The following is an 18136-nucleotide window of genomic DNA, read 5'->3' as shown; positions in this document are numbered from 1 at the left end:
CGGCTTTCGTGACTTTGTCAAGAAATATGACGAAATTTCACCTTCTCACGTGCCCATGCAAATCCGCCAGCACCACCTGCACCAGCCCATTCTGTAAGGGTGGTTAGCACGCCAGAACAGGGAGGTAAGAATGAGTAACTTCTCTTGCATGACTCCGGCTCGTAAAGCCATTGTCTGTGCGGAAGTAAAGGGTGCATTTAATTTGCATGTGATTTTACTTCCCATAAAAATGTACCGTGAAATACCAAATTGTGATACACGATCTTGACATGTTTATCGCTTTGACGCTATGGGAAATGAAACAATAAAGGCTTTCATCGGTGTTACTTTGAAGCCTCAGGAAAGTCAGGAAAAGCTGCAAAATGTGTCCAGCCCACTGGACATGGCATAGCTGTAGCACTTGATCCAGAAAAGCAAAATTAAGTTACACAAAATCGGAACTAAAGCCATTTCAAGACGAAGACGTTAGTTCCTTTAACCAAATTACTGTAACCTCCTACGACAACGTGGCAGTTTCTGACCTAGACCACTTTCTTTCAGGTGCTTATTCTCCGATTCAAACGATTCTGGTGTGGAAAATGTTCCGCTCCTTAAGAGGTGCCCCATTGTTGGTCCAGGCTGGAAAGTTATCTTTATGGTTTCTATATACATATTTTCCTGCTCAAGATGTGTGCGGTTTGCGCAGTCACAAAAGCCCTAAAGCGTAAAGGCTCTCTGGGAAAATGGATAAGGGTGCAGATAAAAATGGAAAATTTTGACTCCTCACGTCGCACTCGGAAAGACTATTTGCCAAGCCATTTTCGGACCGGACACCGACCAACGGTGGTGTTGCAGCACCAAGGCCTTGCAAGGGAAACTAGGCCATCGAAGGGGAAACATTTTGTGCCGGAATTCGGTCGAAGGGTATTTTGCCGATCAGTTCTTGCAGTAAAAATGTCACTTTAGTTGGGAGAACATTTTCACATCATTCGATATCATCAGTTATTTGATACTTTTGAAGCTTGTTTTTTTTCTAAAAGAAGAAAAAACTGCTGAAGGAATTTACCTACTATCAGTCTAGACAAAAAATATTTCATTTCAACAAACGGCCGCACATCAACTTCAATGGCAAAAGTAAAGAAATTCCAATTCTGAAAAATTCCGCCATGTTGGACCCGCTTCACAGAGCAAATAAATGACGCACCTAATTAGATTAATTTCACCTCAGAGAAATATATATATCTTTGTCAGCAGAGTGCTCAGCGAAATGGAGACAGATTTGTCTCCGGGTGCTGTTTTTATTTGATTTGTACAAATTAAAGCTTAATGTAGAACCTCATTATTTTTGTCCCGAAAGCAGCTCCAAGGCAATTTCTGCTTTTTGATAATTTAATTTAATCAGTTGTTGATTTAAAGTTAAAAGAAGCTAAACAAGTCTTACAGTATTTACCATTAGTAAATAAAAGATCCTGCAAATAGCTGTCCTGTTAATGTCCCTCATCAACCTTGAACTTAATCGAAGCTAGGGGTGGAAAACTTATAAAATTGACATTTCAAGTCATGGTTAAAAACGAAAAAAATGCGTTGTAAAATAAATACAACAGAAGTCCTGCATTAGTGTTTTTCAATAAATCCAAATTTAAAGACAAAATACATTCACGAAAAAAAATCAGCACAAAAACCGAAACGTGAAATAGAAGTTAAGTATTCATCTGTGGAGTTAAATAAATACGAAGAATGTAAAAAAATCTTGTTTTTGAACTTCGAAAAATGTGTAACGGCCTATCCATAATTTTGTAAGGTCCCTTCGCTAAAGCGGATACTTATTTGGGACTGGGTTATCAAATTTTCACAAAAGCTGTGTTTTTCTGGTTGTCTGGTTGAAGTGTTCTTTCTTTCTTCCTTTCGCGCTTTGGTGTAGTTAACGTCATGATTCGAATTCCCGGACGCTTCGAAACCCGGACACTTCAACTTGTTTTATCAATTATTTGGATACAAGTTCGCATTATGAATGTCAAAACTGTGTTATTTGATGAATTCTAACATCAACTTTCATTTAAAGTTTGTTTGAACATGTAAATAATGCCAAAACAATTAAATAAAATAAAGTATAAGTTTACCAAAAATGCGAAACATTTCCCGGAAATATTTCATAGGCGTCGAAGCACCGGGAGAGCAAAGCAAATTTATGTTTTGATTTTCTTAAATTCCAGCCATTTTTATATAAACTATCGATTGTTTGATGTTAACAGCATATTTGAGCCTGAAGAATGCCATTCACTAACATTTAAGTCCAAATTTGTGCGATTCATAAGCAAAATCAAGTGTCAAATTCGAAGCAAAAGTGTCCGGATTTCGAATCAGTTTTAACAGTGTCCGGGATTCGAAGCACAACAAGTCATTTTAATTTTAAAATTCTGATGAAAAATTGATAGACATATTTTGCATGCATTCTCTTAAAACTGACTGATTACACTAAATCCTGATGTAATTTCTTCATTTCCAACTTATTACATGATTTTTTGCCAGCTATAACAAAAATAATATGGTACTAAGTGTTCGGATTTCGAATCATGACGTTATTGCGTCCGTCCCGGGATCTCTGGGTCAGAATTATCAATCGAACTCAAAAAAATAACCAAATAAAAAACAATACGGGTTTAATTATTTTGGACGAGGCACTTCCATGCAAAATTTTGATCAAATCAGAGCTCTTTTGATCTGAACCCCGCAAAATGAAATCCAAGATTCTTACTTGCAGTAGACAGAAACTCTCAAATGAAGCACCAAGTTCAATCCTTCAGGTTGTTTGTTCTACTCTTCGCTCAACTAATTTATTTCCGTAACATTGACAGGCTCATCGCTGTTGTTTGTTTTATGGAATGGTATATCTGCGAATTTCATATTATCTATTCACTGTACCGTTTAATCCAGCAGATTGCTTTACCTCCATTCAATTCGTAACTAGACGACATTCTGGAAAATCAAACACAGAAAGTAAATTACAAGTTTACTCACTCGACACCGGAATAAATCTTCGTCAAAGTATCAATGCAAGTCAGGCTTTCGAGCTGTGGAAGCTGACTAGAGTGCGATCCCCTTCGACAAAACGAGCTTCTCCAAGGCTCCTTACTCTCTTGTCTTGCCACAGACGGCACAGCACCTACTACATCAAGAAATGTTCCTTTCGAAATAATTCGCGATGATAGAGGCAAACAAAACGGAAAAATCAATTTCCCCAACCCTGTTCCGAGCAGGGACTCTTCCTAGAGCCATCCGATTCCGTGGGTATCCGGGACGGGATGGGATCCAAATGCTGCTTCTACCAAGGCCTTCATCGAAAGTCCATCATCATATCGTACTCCGCACTTTTCTCGTTCAGGAAAACCCGGTGGTACGTGGCTTGTTATTTTTAACTTTCAGTTCGCATCGAGTTTCGCTTGATGATTTAAGTAAGACCACGTGATTGGAACCCGGCGGAGCTGCTGCGAAAAGAAAATGTTGTACCGGGGCAGGTCTGCAGGTTGCCACAACGGACGGCGTCCAAAAACGTGCAGAAACGGCGTTTTGGGTGCGCGCGGTGGTGATGGAAGTTTTCACAACATCCTGTCCATTTCAGATGGCTTTGCCCGTCACAAATGCGTATGAGCCTTCGCTTATTGCTTCAGTGAAAACGGAAACAAACTGCCGTTATTGATGATTTATTTGCCGTCCCGGTGACGATAATATGATTTCCATCAGAGCATTATTGAAGCGATTGTTGATTTAGGTTTGTGTTCTTTTCTCTTTGGTTATGAAATCAATAATTATTCCGTCTTCGTTGTTTATTCTCGAAAACCAATTTCATCAGACATTAATCAGATCGTTCAAACATTGAATGTCCTTAAAAGAATTACATTCATATTCACGAAATTGCTCAATATATCTTGAGAGCAAAGTGTTCAAAGACATCTACTTAGCTATTTTCTGTTGAAAATCTCTTAAAGTTGATTGACATTCGTTTGACTATTTGTCTTGGATCTTCCTACTAACCACTCTCAATACAGAACATCTTGCGACATTGTCCATTGTTTCGATTAGCTCAAGCATCATCCAAGTTTCTTCACGACGGGCATTTTCCGATTCCTCTCGTTATTTCACTACAGAGCCAAAATGAAAAGAAAGAACCCACCATGATCAAAGCCGTGAGGACAAGGAGGAAGGAAATATGTTTTGGATCAGGTTTCCCATAAGCGTATCCACTTTGTAAGAGCTACTTAAGGAGACCTTGTCGCCATCCCCATCATTTGCCCCGTTGTCTGCCGTCTGGGAGTCGATATCCTAAATTTAATTTTAATAAATTCTCTGATAATGTTTTCTTAAGCTGGAGCCGACAAGAACAATGACAACGTGCAAAGCATGGATGTTAGAAAAGGAAAAAAATGGAAAGTACGCGAAGCTGATGTATCATGGAGGGAGGATGTCGTACCCATTATTTGGAAAGCCAAAAGTACGTTCGCTGAATATTGATTATATCGTATAAGAACACGTACATTATGGCAAACGAGACTTTAAAAACAAACTGTATAGCTCTTTGGAATGATGATGGAGATAATCGATAAAATTCGAATTGTACCACGTATAACTTTTTTTTTATCAAAATTGACTGAATGTTTTCAAAACAGTTTGATTAAATAAACAAATGAAACGAAGCCCTTCTTCCCATCAGAATTGAAATTGACTGAAAAAGATAGCATTCACAGATATACACTGTCGGTTTTCTGATTTGTAAAACAAAAATCATTCCACACCATAATCTCCTCTGTGATCAATCAACATACGAAGAGGAGGTTTGCCTTTCAGGATATGGAGAGCTATTTTACAACGGAGTCCTTTTGGATCCCTTTTCCATCGCAATGATGGGTTTTTTTAGAAATCGTCTATCAGCTCGAGTGAAAAATAACTTGAACCACATTACTAGCAGGCCAGGGGGGGCAGGGTTCCCCAAATAGAAATTTTATGGAAATCAAATCGCTTTTTGAAATAAGTTTTCAGATTTGTAACGTTTAGCGAGCTACTTGTTGAGAACACTTTGTTTTGTAAATTACTTAAACTAAACACGCAAAACTCTCTGTTAGAAAGCAAAAACACTTAAGAAACACTGCCAGGAAAAAAGGATTCTCAATCTGAGCGATAAGAAGATCCATTCGTCCTAAACAAATAAATGTATATGATGTTCGTGTTGTTTCGAGACCCTTTTCATCGCATCGCCTCACCAATCTTGCAAATTGCTTGAAGAGGCTCTCGAGTAACATGTGATCCAGATAAAACAAACAAAGGAAAATCCTCTCGAGAATTCAAAAACAAATTAAATCACTTGATTCAATAGAATTGTATATTTCTAATGTTGTGAATTTAATCTTGTTTACTTAAACTACTGAAGACATTTTTGCTGCAAGTAAGAAACCGTACAACATAAATCGAATCACATCGTTACATCGATTGATTTAAACTGGCCAAATAAATAACAAACATAACTTCCAGTGTGATTCATATCAACCAACATACACACAACCCACATTAGTTCCGCAAGCCGAATGAAAAAAAAATCCCGGCATGGCAAGAGGAAGCGTGGGACGAAAACATTAAATCATATAAATGCTGAAAGGAAATGGATGAAAATGGCAGGAAATAGGGATGAGAGGTTTCAGTGTTTCCCCCCACTGACTTTTCTCGCATTTTCACCATAAACGTACACAGCGGAAATAATGTTGACGCGTTTTATATCATGATTTCATGACCGATTCTGATCGGAGATGGATTTGAATAAAATATTTCCTATAGTATGTAAGCGCAGATATTTTTAAATGTTTTTTTTTAATTAGATATTCTAATAATAAGCCAGATTTGTTGGATGTTTTTAAATAACGTTACGTTCTACTGAAATTTTACCATATATTTATAAACTTCTTTCATGTTAAGAAAATAATTTTCACATAAATGCAACAATTTTCTAATTTATGCTTAAAAGTGACATTCCTCCCTTGCCAGTCACGACCAAAACACGAAGTATCAACAATTCAGTGGTATGAAAAACCATAACTTTATCCACCTTTAGGTGGTTGATGCCTTCCTCACATTTATAAAAAACTAACTTGATGAAAAAAAGCAACACTCGCTGAAAGATCGACCATTTTAAATATTTATTTGGTTTCTTATTGGTACAATAATCAATCACAGTCATTGTTAACAAATGTTTAAAATAAGTAAACCATGAGCAGGGATGGAATAATCGCAAAAAAATCATTTTCTCCAGCGAACTTTCTTCACCCACGAAAGAGAGAGAGGCAAATCACGCAAAGAAAATCGCTCCCGAACTTCCCCAAAAAATCAATCTGCTGATGATTTTTGTGAATTTCCTTGTCAGCACCACTTAATAATATTTATTTCACTTTATTTACACACATTGCCCATCTACAAAATGTGACAGGACATTTTTCGATGTGTGACGTCTCACTGCAAGTGTAGTGATGAAAAAGATGTTCCGCCGAATAATCAAGATGATGATTTTTTTAGATTCTATTTACCGATCTTTCTTGCGCGAGAGAGGAGAGCCATGCTCCCCTAGGATTTTTTTCTCTTGATGAACGTCCAATGATTTTCTTTTGATGATGATTATTCCATCACTGATCATGAGTGAATAATTTGTATAAAACCAAAAACGGTCGAAATTTTACTATTTCGCATTCCGTTGCAACGTCACGGAGTAATCAAAGAGGCAATTACAAAGTTCGACTTAAAATTAGTTTGGCGTGTTAGAAAATTCAATTTTTAAACAGAATCTGTAATAATATTAATGTTTTGGAATGATTTTGATATCATACGAGACATACTTCGAAAAAAATGAAAAATTTCGCTGGAATGTGTTAATGCCGTTTATGCATTTAAACCATCATTTTTGCCTTCCTCACTGAGGTAAGGCTATAATCCTGCTCTAAACATGAACTTTTTATTAAAAGCTCAAAACCCACCTTCATGTATACATATCGACTTAGAATCGAAAACTGAACAAATGTCTGTGTGTGTGTATGTGTGTGTGTGTGTATGTATGTGACCAAAATTCTCACTGAGTTTTCTCAGCACTGGCTGAACCGATTTTGATCAAACCGGTTGCATTTGAATTGGTTCATGGTCCCATACATCGCTATTGAATTGTTTGAAGTTTCGATAACTAGTTCAAAAGTTATGTATAAAAATGTGTTTTCACATATATCCGGATCTCATTTATATGCATGTAAACGATGTCCGGATCCATCATCCGACCCATCGTTGGTTAGGTAATCAAGAGAACTTTCCAACGAGTCCACAACATTGAAGATCTGGCAACCCTGTCTCGAGTTATGACCACTTAAGTGATATTTATGTACTTTTTTGAAGCCGGATCTCACTTAAATGTATGTTAACTGTCACATCGTTGTTGGTTAGGTAATCAAGACCTTTCCAACGAGTCACAACATTGAAGATCTGGCAACTGTCTCGAGTTATGATCAATTAACAGAGGATCTCATTCGATGTATCCAGCATCCGACACATCGTTGGTTAGGTAATCAAAACCCAAACGAGTCCACATCATTCAAGATCTGGCAACCATGTCTCGAGTTATGATCAATTAAGTGATATTTATATACATTTTTGAAGCCGGATCTCTATTAAATGTATGTAAACTATGTCCAGATCCATCATCCGACCCATCGTTGGTTAGGTAATCAAGAGAACTTTCCAACGAGTCCACAACATTGAAGATCTGGCAACCCTGTCTCGAGTTACTGACCATCTTTAAATTATGTTTGTATCCATCTTATCGTTAGGTAATCGAGATTAACAAATTGAAGATCTGGCAACTGTCTCGAATCAATTAAGTGATATTTCTTATATCTAAAAAATAGCTGAAACCACTTATATTAAAAATGAAGGCATCAACCACATAGGTGGATTAAGTTAGTTTTAATTTAATTTATTGACAGGAAATTCAGTAAAATGCTATCTGTCAGTTAGAGCATGTTCAGGGAGCCCAAATCTTCCTTGACGAAACTAAAGTAGTTTAATTGTTTTATTTTTATTTTTTTTGTGATTTTACACCTTTCTTTAGTGAGTAAAGCAAAACACTCTGCTCAAACCTAGTACGTACCGCGTCAGCTATGCAGCGAATCCACCAATTTTGGAAAACAAACATGTTTGCAAGAGCTTCAACGCGCAGACGAGACTGCTGCAAGTAGCTCTTTCTTCGGCACCCACTCGGCGGTGTCTGACGTGGCACGAATAATTTAACGAGAATGTATTTAACAACACAATTGAACCTGTCACCTGATGGCATGATAAGCATAAACTAATTTTCCCACTTTTGCCGTTAGCCGAAAAGGCTAAAAGTAGAAAGGAAGAACGCGGTTGGGAAATCACAACACGAAAACTGTGGAAAGCGTCGCGAAATTCCACCAGGCTCTGCCAGAACACAACCGAAATAAAGCTGAGCAAATGTTTTACCCGCCACCAGCGAAAAATGGATGATTGAGTGAATGTTTTCTAGCCCGAGGAAGCTTCTTTCACCGAACGCGGTTATTCACCCAGTTGGCCTGGTTATCCGACACGCAACGAAATTTGAATTGTACTCTCAAAGTTGAAATTCAATTTCGAATGATTGAACGTTTTTTACACAAATTCTAATTTGATTCGAGTTGGTGGGGAACATTGTAGACCAGTGCTAATATAACTTCTTGTAGCTCAAAAATCTCGAAAATTTTCCGCCGGTCCTGGCCCTTTAACCAAATCTGGAAGGAAGGTTGGAAGGATAGAAGATTACCCGGTGGCTTATTTTGATTAATGACCTAGTCGCTTGGAGCACCGGATTACGGCAATTGAGTGCTCCGACGGTCAAAGTTGGGTGACGAAATTTTGCCTCCGAAAGCCGAAAGAGAGTGACGCGAGAAAAATTAGCACACTTTGAATAAACGACCTTGACAGGACCCGAAAACAAGCCGACAGGGATTATGAATGATTTGCAGAAAATTAAATTTCCTCAACGTTGCAAGTCCTGAACAACATATACGGGAAATCCTCCAGGACTAAAGCAAAGTGCTGTTTTATGTATTTTCTTGCCCCTCTTAGCATGTATTCATTCGAGACAAGACGCGCAGCTTGAATCGTGTTTCCTGACTCGCATAAGCCTCTTTAGCAGTTTCGGTCCTCCCACAAGATCCCAGATTCTTTTCATGACAGCCGGGGTCTTCCGCTACATCAAGTCGACGGAAAGCTTCCCTCAGCACATGCCACCCCAGTCGGTGTAGCATCCCTCTAACACGTGGTAGGTTAATTTAATTCCATTTTTATTCTCTTTCTCGGATGGAAACGCGTTACGCGCTCATTCCCGATTTCCGATATAGTCTGGCAAAGTTTGCTCCGAAAGCGCCAAAACTTTTCCTTAATGAGAAAACTTGCCTTTTTATTCCTGCCCATACTGCACTCAAGCGCGCTGGACAACTCTCTGAATAGTCGAAGATTTACCAAGTTGGAGCAAAAAAGCGTAGGACATCAGAACCGAACCCAGGCCAGGCTTTCCTAAATGACAATAATTCTGGCAGCGTCATTCATCCTTATAACCACCACCTCGGAAAGTTTCGTCCTGATGACTGACTGGTTGTCTTCTTGGTTAGATATAACGTGACACGGTTCCACGTCGTCGCTATCTGTCACTTTCAATCTATATAGCTGACAACAGTGTTTGATTGAATTTTCCCCCGCTTACATAATTGATTACACCACAGCTAAAGGATACATGTTTTGCTTGGCTTATTAACCACTCTACCACACAATATGTTTATAATCAAAAGCTGCAAAAAAGAACTAGCATCCATTACAGTAATCCACTAAACGCAATAAAGCTGAACTCACAATGCTATTATCATCGCAGACTGAGGGGGTAGACAATCCAGCTTTGCAATAGCTGATGGGTGCCTTGCAGTCTGCATCGTGATAAATAATTTATTAATTCCACGTACTGGTCGTAAGTCATATCGATTCAAAGCAAACAAATCGCTTTAGAATTCTTAGAAATTTGGCGATAATACTTTGAAGCAACTACGTTTACCCTATTCCTAGAAGAAGCTCAGCTGCTTCCATTTAAGAAATTGCATGGAATCAAATCAAACTGCAAAACTTTGGGTTTATATCAAGATTTAATCTAAACTATGCCGAATGCGTGAAACAATGAGTTTTATAAAAATAAAGTGCAATTTTGGTTGACAGTTAAAACTTGGTTGGTTGAATATTACCTGAGTAATCTTACTAAACATAATGTGTAAAATGTGAAATTCTTCAGAACAGTTCCTGATGTAAAATTCCTAATCTAAACTCAGTGTTTATGTCCGATACATTGCGTGAAACAATGAAAGCCAAATATTGAAAAAGGGCAAAAGTCATTCACTATTTTTCTTGACAGTTAAAAACTTGGTTGGTTGAAAATAACCCCTTTATTACATTTTGAAAGTAATTTTATTCCTACAAAATAATGCAAATAAATATGTGTGAAATAAAATGTGACAATTAAAACTTACTTTTAGGCACTACAATCGCTACAGTTCCAGTTTGATAAATTACTCTTACATTATTACAAATTAATCTGTCAACATGGATCCATCCGTGACAGGACAACGAAAGTGATTATGAACTCAAAATGGCTTGAGACCATTGTCAATGTAACTTTAAAGCACAATATTTAAAGCCAAATATTGAAAAAGTGGCAATAGTCATTGACTAATGATTATTTTACGTAAAGTCAAAATATGATCAAAATCGACATTTGACTTTGCTAATTAATTCGTGAACATTTTTCATTACGTTACCAATGTGGAATTTTAGACCCGTAAATTCATTCCTTTATATTTTGTATGGCCAGCATTCGTCCAATTAGTCGTGATTTTTCCAGAAGTAATTTTATGCTAAACTTTACAAACCTACACTTCGTAAAAGTTCTCTTCGTCCAAATGTTACCCTCTCTGGCAGTTTAATGGCATTGAATACACGTGAAAACACTTAATAATAAATTGTCGATGTCCCAGATGCATGGAACCAAATCCAACTAAAATAGGGGTCTTAAAATTGACTCTTTGAAGCTTCCTGGTCGTTTTCGAAAAAAGAACATCCTTAGCTATCATTTCAGTACAAATTAATAAAGTTTTGTTATCAACTGGATTTTTCATGGTTTTTGAAAATATGGAGTTGAAAACGATCCCAATATTCCCAATACCTCATTTAAGAGCAACAAAAAAATATTTTTTTAACAGAGTCGGTTTGCAATCATTATTTTTTAAAAAAGTTTTAAAACAAAATATATTGTTTTGGCGGAACACAAAACTGTATTTTTGAATTAACTGAAAATGTTAAAAATGATCATGAACATAGAGGAATGCACTTTCGATTGTTTTCAGCAAGTTGCACTAAAAATTACAATTAAGATTTTTTGAACCGGGAAGACACAAATGGCCCAAAAGAGCAATTCTCTACCAAAACCGGAAATGGGTGATTTTTTTGTATTTTTTGATTTGGCTCAAACTTTGTGGGGGCCTTCCTATCACCAAAGCTGTTTTTGTCATTGGTTCAACCATATGGCTGCTGGCTGCTGGTTGCTCACCAAAACAACCCACCATTTTCTAATGTCGATATCTCAGCAACTAATGGTCCGATTTTTAATGTTAAAACATGAAAAATGCGTGAAATCAAATCAAGACTAGCATTTTAAATGGGCGTAATATTCAATGTTTGGCCCTTGAAAACAAAATCTGCTATTTTTTTTCGTGTACCTATTTTTTTCTTAATAGTACTCAACAATACCTACAACTTTGCCAAAGACACCAAATCGATCAGAAAATTCACTCAAAAGTTACAGCTGTTTGAAGATTTACAAACCATTTTTGTATGGACAGCAGCCAAAATTGTATGGAGACTTGTATGGGTGAACCAATGACGCAAAAAAGCTTATTTGGTCATAGGGAAGGCCCCCACAAAGTTTGAACCAAATAAAAAAATATAAAAAATAAAAATGGTTGAAATCGGCCGATTTCGTAGAGAGTTACTCAATAGTGTTGAAAATACGTGAATATTCTAAAACTTTTTTGAAAAAAGTAAGGTCTTGTTTCTGGCAATAACAAAGCTTTCACAAAGCTGATCTAATCCATGATTTTTACTTTTTAGACCAGTTTTGAGCATTTTAGGAGGTTGTTTTGAGGCCTGATTATAGCCAGAAAATGGCTCTTATGCACATCGAGCCACCCTGATGTAGATAACCTTTAAACATTTTTGAATTAAAAAATTCTTCATTTTCATGTTAAAGTAATTTGATAGTTAGTTCAGGCTAAAAATAGATTATTTTTTCTTACTTTTTCGTGTATGTCCATTTCAGATTTTTTTTTAATTTCTCTGAAATTTTAATTCAAAGACATTGAAAATCATACAAAGAGGTTTTGTGATAAAACATTACCAAAATGTGAACCACCCTAGTACTCAAAGACATAAAATGTCAAAAATAAAGCACAATTTTTGAAAATAAAATCTTCTTGTTTCTGCAATCTACACTACCGTGCAATGATCGATGGTCGAAATGTGTTCATTTGTTTGAGAAATTTGTTTCTATTGTTGTTTGTTATGTACAGCAATACTAACTTTAAACTATTCAATTATGTTTAAAATTCCAAATCCGTACACTGAATACAGCTTTAACTCACAGCAATTATTATCGTTAATTACGATCATTTCCCTCCAACGAATCCCAATCTTCGCGTTTTATGGCCACCAGTTATACTAACTTTTGTTCTTTTATCCTTTCACAATCGTTGTCATTGCGAGTGATTTATTCGATGCTGCTCCTTTTTGGTAAATCCAACTGGTTCACGTGTTCTTCTTTGCTTTCTTTTTTTTTGCGCGTTCAGTTACACTTTCCTCCGTCGGGTGGTTTTTCCTTTTCCTTGCTTGTAGGTGTCGTTTTGCTCGCTTTTGATTTCCCCACTCAAACACTCGTTTTGCACGATTTTTAATGCTCACTAATTATCGCTCGGAAAAAGGCTCAGCTTTTTATCTTTTTCCAATTCATAATTACCGAGCGCCAAATTGCTTGCACTTCACTCGTTATTCTTCCGGGTCTGATTGGCCCTTTCAAGTGCACAGATTCTTTTTTTTACGATTTAATACGAAACTCTCACATCACTTTGCCACAAGGAGCAATTTTCCGTTTCCGATGCTCTCATGTATCGCCACGTGAGCCACTTTTCGCAACGGCTTTTTGTGTACGATTTTTTTTTTTTGTCAGCTAAACACATTAAATTTTCTTCCCCTTGGCGTCTTACCAGGAAGGCATCCACTTTTCGAGTGGAGTATCCACAAAATTCCGCACATAAAATATCAACGCTGGCGGGTCACGACAGCTTCACTCATTTTCCACTTATCATTTATCAGCGTCAGAGATGTTCTGAACGTAATGCAATCGCAAGGACCTGCCTCGACCTGCCTGCAACGGCAACGACTAACGAAGATCCGGCACGACTCCTCTACTCTCATGGAAATCTTCTCACAGGACGCGCACGATTCTTCTCGCTCTCGTGCATCTCATCACTTCGCGTCACACTGAGTTGTGTTGTGAAACACACTTGTAACACTCTACGCGCGGTATGTCACCATGCCACGTTTTAAGCTGGAGACAACGTTTCAACGTCCACGCACATCGACCGTGAGAAGTCAACTGAAACGCGTCTGCAACATCGAACGACGGCAAAGGCAAGGAAAATTGTCAATGCATCACACGATGTGGAAGAATGTTGGTATACGAACTTGGAGAGCGAATCAGTTCAACAATAGCCCATAATGTTCTCCCTCGGTACGGAAAGGGGCAAAGCATAAAGCACAACACAACTCACTGAGAGAGAGAAACCCACTGGGAGAGGAGTTGCGAAGGCAAGCATGTGGAACGGAATCATACTGCGAGACTCGTTTACGGTTGTGCCACGAGCTTGGGCTGTCTACGACGACGCCGGCGGGTGGGTGTTTGGGCCAGGCGAATTTGGTCGTTCACATTTGGATCGACTCAGCAGAGCATAACGCATAACCAAACCACTAAAAGAGAGCTCGCCGATGACGACCAATTCGGCAAAGGTGGATTCTGTAAGCCCACCTCCGAATCCATCTCCGAAAACGTAAACAAAATCAGCTTGTTTTCCTCGGAAATGCGCTCTCCGCTCGGAAAATTCATTCACGATTCACTCCGTTCACTGGCTGATGGCGCGTGCGATGATCTTCAACGACGACGAACGGTTGCATCAACGGAAGTGCGCGTCCGTACCATTAAAAGGTGAGCATTGTTTTGTCTCGTGCCAAGTACGCTCGACTGTGACTGATGGTTCTGGTGGTGCTGAGAAAAAAAAAGTTGCTGTTTGTGTCTATGTTTTTTTGACGCGTTTTTAGTGATACTGTGGTCGGTTGTATATTCTAATTTCCTTTTAAATTATTATGATATTTTTACGCAAATCTCGTTTTTAGAAAATATATTCCTTCTGTCTGAAAAAAAAAATTAAATACAATTTGTTTGGATGTTATTACTGGCCTTTAATTTTACACATTACAAAAAAAACACCTGCAAATATGTTATATGCTGAGTGTAATGAACAAAATATAGTCAAAATGGACAAAATAACATAAGAAATAGCTCTTTTATTCCCATATTGTTTTGGTCACCGAGAAATGAAGCTAATTTAATTTTAATCGGACTTTTTCGGTGAAAACTGACACAAATTTTAGTAGAAAGATGACGAAATTTGAGGTGGATAGGTCGACTAAGAGTCATAGAGGAAGATATAAAGGTCTGAAAACTAAGTCAGCGAAGGGCCATTTGAGGAAGAACGTGTGTGTGATCAAGTCTTTTAGCCTTCTAATTTGGCTCTGTACAAATACTAAGCTAAACGCACAGTAAATGTACAGAGACAACTTATTCCTACAGCGTCATCCATATAACTCTCGGAAGAAATAACTCTGTAGAATGTTGTAAATCGAAAAACATGTGTCCGAGTTTATTCTGTCCTGATGCTCAAATATTTAGTCATCAAATGTTATCATAAAACATAATCACTACAGCTAAAATATTAGAGCGCAACAAAAATTACTTCATAAGATCCGAAGGTAAAATCGCATACACATCACTTTAGTAAGAAAAATCACACTGCATCATAAGCGTGACCAGGCTCTTAATAAGGGGGGGGGGGGCACACGCATAAGAAATATTTTGATTACGGTGTTTGTTGATGACCCCTCGGACAAATTTAGAACAAATTTCTGTCGAAAGGGGGGCACGGGACCCCAAGCCCTCCTCTCCCTGGTACCGCCAGTGCACTGCATGTACAGTTTTTTCTAAAACACACAAAAAAATGCAACTGTTGAGATTCATACCTAGCACTTACAGAGAGGACGACTGGTGGTGCGCCTTAGCCAGCTCGACTGTCAGATCCGTGAAGAACGATTAACGCCTGTATAAGCTTAACTTTTCGATCAGGTAAGTTTGCCATACTGATGGGTTACATATTTTTAGGTGTACTATTCTGCCCATAATTGAAAATTCGGCTATTATGCCAAATCAAGTATTCCGAGAAAAACGCGTTTAAGTGTTTGTCACAAAATCTGCATCAAGGCAATTTCCCATAAGAGTGGCATATTAGCCGTTTGGTTTTTCGCATCGGCAGCCAAGTCCAAACACTATTTCAGCAAAATTCAAGTTCCAGAAGATGCGTTGGAACATCCTCTATCACCTGGTGCTAATATCTCGTTTTTGTCAAAAGTGGATATTAGCCGTTTTTTCAATGGTGGGCAGTATTGCTCCTTGCACTGTTTCTTTCGCACTTTTGACAGCAAAAATTGAAAAATCTAGGCAATCACTCGTTGTTTATTTTCATTTCCGGTCGCAGTTTCCACCAAACTGGACTGCCGCAATTCAAAATGACGAGTGGCTCGCTTTGATCATTTTTAAGGAAATTTAAAATTTCCCAAGCCAGTTTTACAAGTCGCAATAGTGCGATCGATAGCAATAATTTAGTGCGAAGTCCAAGTTAGTGAGAATTGCGCAATATTATATAAAATTTCATGAAAAAATGCCAAATTTGTTTTACTCTCAGGTCTTTTACACGCCGCTGGATTAGTACTTTTTTTATTTGTGGGTAAACTGAGCTGAAATATCAAATTTGATTGAGCATAGCAGTAGCCTTTGAATTTTAATTTGAATCTAACCAGTTAAAAGATTATATATTTTTTTAATGACGATTTTTGAGGCAAAATAAGTCTGTAAAGACCTTCAATGCTTACTATTAACATTGTTTTTTTTATTATTGGCGCCTTCCTACTGGTCATTCGGGCTGCTCTCGTTTTCGCTCACTAGGGCTCATATTTTGAATTTAGTCTCAGTAAACTCATACAATTCAATCGGTGAAAAGTTAAATTTGAACCACCCTATTACCCATCTAACGAGGGTCGCATGATCGATCTGAACATATTATTTTCAATTTACAATGATTTAACATAAAGAAACATTAAAAAATATCATTGCAACGCTAATGGTTCGATAACTATTCCGTAACTAAATTAGGGGGAGGGAGTTGACCACTGTATTAAACAACTTGTAATGAAATATTCTTTGTATGAAAATTTTTACGCATGGGGTGAGGTTTTTCAAAAATGATGAGATTTGAGTTTCGTAGTCACTGAATTGGATAATTACATATTCTTTTTCTGATTCAGAAATAAAGCTAGATAGCCCAACTTGAAACTCGGGAGCGAATGTATCATTGGACTAAAGTTCCCTAATAAAATCAATAAATAAATTCAAAAAATCGAAATTTAGCTAGCTGAAAATGTTCGTTGATTGGTAGAACACAACCAATGTTAGCGCAACAATGAAAAAACGCGTTTTAAAGTACAGACTCGATTATCTGAAGCCTGAATTATCCAAAGTTTAATTATCCGAATTATCTGAAGCTTGTATGGGACCATCCATAAACCACGTGGACACTTTTTGAAAGCTCCGACCCACTCCCTCCCCCTTTCGTGGACATTTTCCATACAAAACCAATCTTTTTTGTATGGAGCGTGGACAATTGCAGACCCCCTCCCCTTCCTATGGTGTTTACGTGGTTTATGGATGGTCCCATACAAGCTTCGGATAATCGAATCACGAAAAGTTAGTGAAATTCATATGGTGGATTCCTAGGTATTGTACCAAATGATTATTTTAAAAATTCCGCCATTTAGAATTTTAATATTCCCAAATAACTAACAAGCAATTTTGCACAAGGTCATATTTAAGATCAATAACAAAATACTATTTAAGATCAAAAACAAAGTACTACGACTAAGAATAAGCATATTTTGTTTGATTCGATCATCCAAAGATTATTTCGGTGTAATCCGAGCTGAAATTTGACGCGGACTTCGGCTAATCAAGTCTGGACTGTATTGATCTCTTGCATTTTATTAGAAAGGGTTTGACCAACCAACCAGAAACAACAAAATAGTGAAATTGGAAGGCACACTCACAAACATACATACATAAATTTTCTAGTTTTTTTTTTTGTTCGTCAATAGGTACCCCTGCCATTTATCTAGGAAATCAGAATAATTATATTCATTGTAAGCCATAATTGTTTAAGACAAATAATCAAATCAAAAAAAAGAATGTTATAGATTTTGTATTAGTGATAAAGATTTTATTATTTTTCTAAAATTAACATGTCTAACAATAAGTATGATGTCGTTGATAAAATGTACAATTTGTACCGTCAATGTTTGTTGTCATTTTCTTGCCTCAACTGTTTCTTTTTCTTGTTTCCAAGCCAAATAAAAGCTTTAGCTTTACTTAGATTGATTAGTCCAAGTCTGTCCGAAAACCAGCGTCCAGTAAAGTTCCGTGTTTAATACCCCAAAAGCCAAATCTACGAACCGGCTGGGGCCGTAATAGCTTCAGGTTTAAAAGCGACACCAGAACGGACCAACAAATCCAAAGGGTAGAGTAGAGGGAATGGAACTCACTTTCTTCCATCGCTGATTACCATGTGCCCGATTCGGTCTCGGCTTTACTGCCAGCCGCTTCGGCGGCGGCATT

General features: G+C 37.5%; 1 protein-coding gene across 1 annotated transcript in view; it reads right to left on the bottom strand.

The window, feature by feature from the left end:
• LOC6042771 (irregular chiasm C-roughest protein) overlaps positions 1–13729 on the bottom strand; it is a 173668-nt gene extending 159939 nt beyond the window's left edge. The window contains 1 exon segment of the mRNA XM_038264116.1: positions 12813–13729. The gene's annotated coding sequence lies outside the window, so the exon portion shown is untranslated.
• Positions 13730–18136: the final 4407 nt, after the last annotated feature.

The sequence above is a fragment of the Culex quinquefasciatus genome, chromosome 3 (assembly GCF_015732765.1).
Source record: "Culex quinquefasciatus strain JHB chromosome 3, VPISU_Cqui_1.0_pri_paternal, whole genome shotgun sequence".
Taxonomy (NCBI): Eukaryota; Metazoa; Arthropoda; class Insecta; order Diptera; family Culicidae; genus Culex; species Culex quinquefasciatus.
Note: the sequence above shows the minus strand (reverse complement) of the source record. Positions and strands in the feature narration are given on the sequence as shown.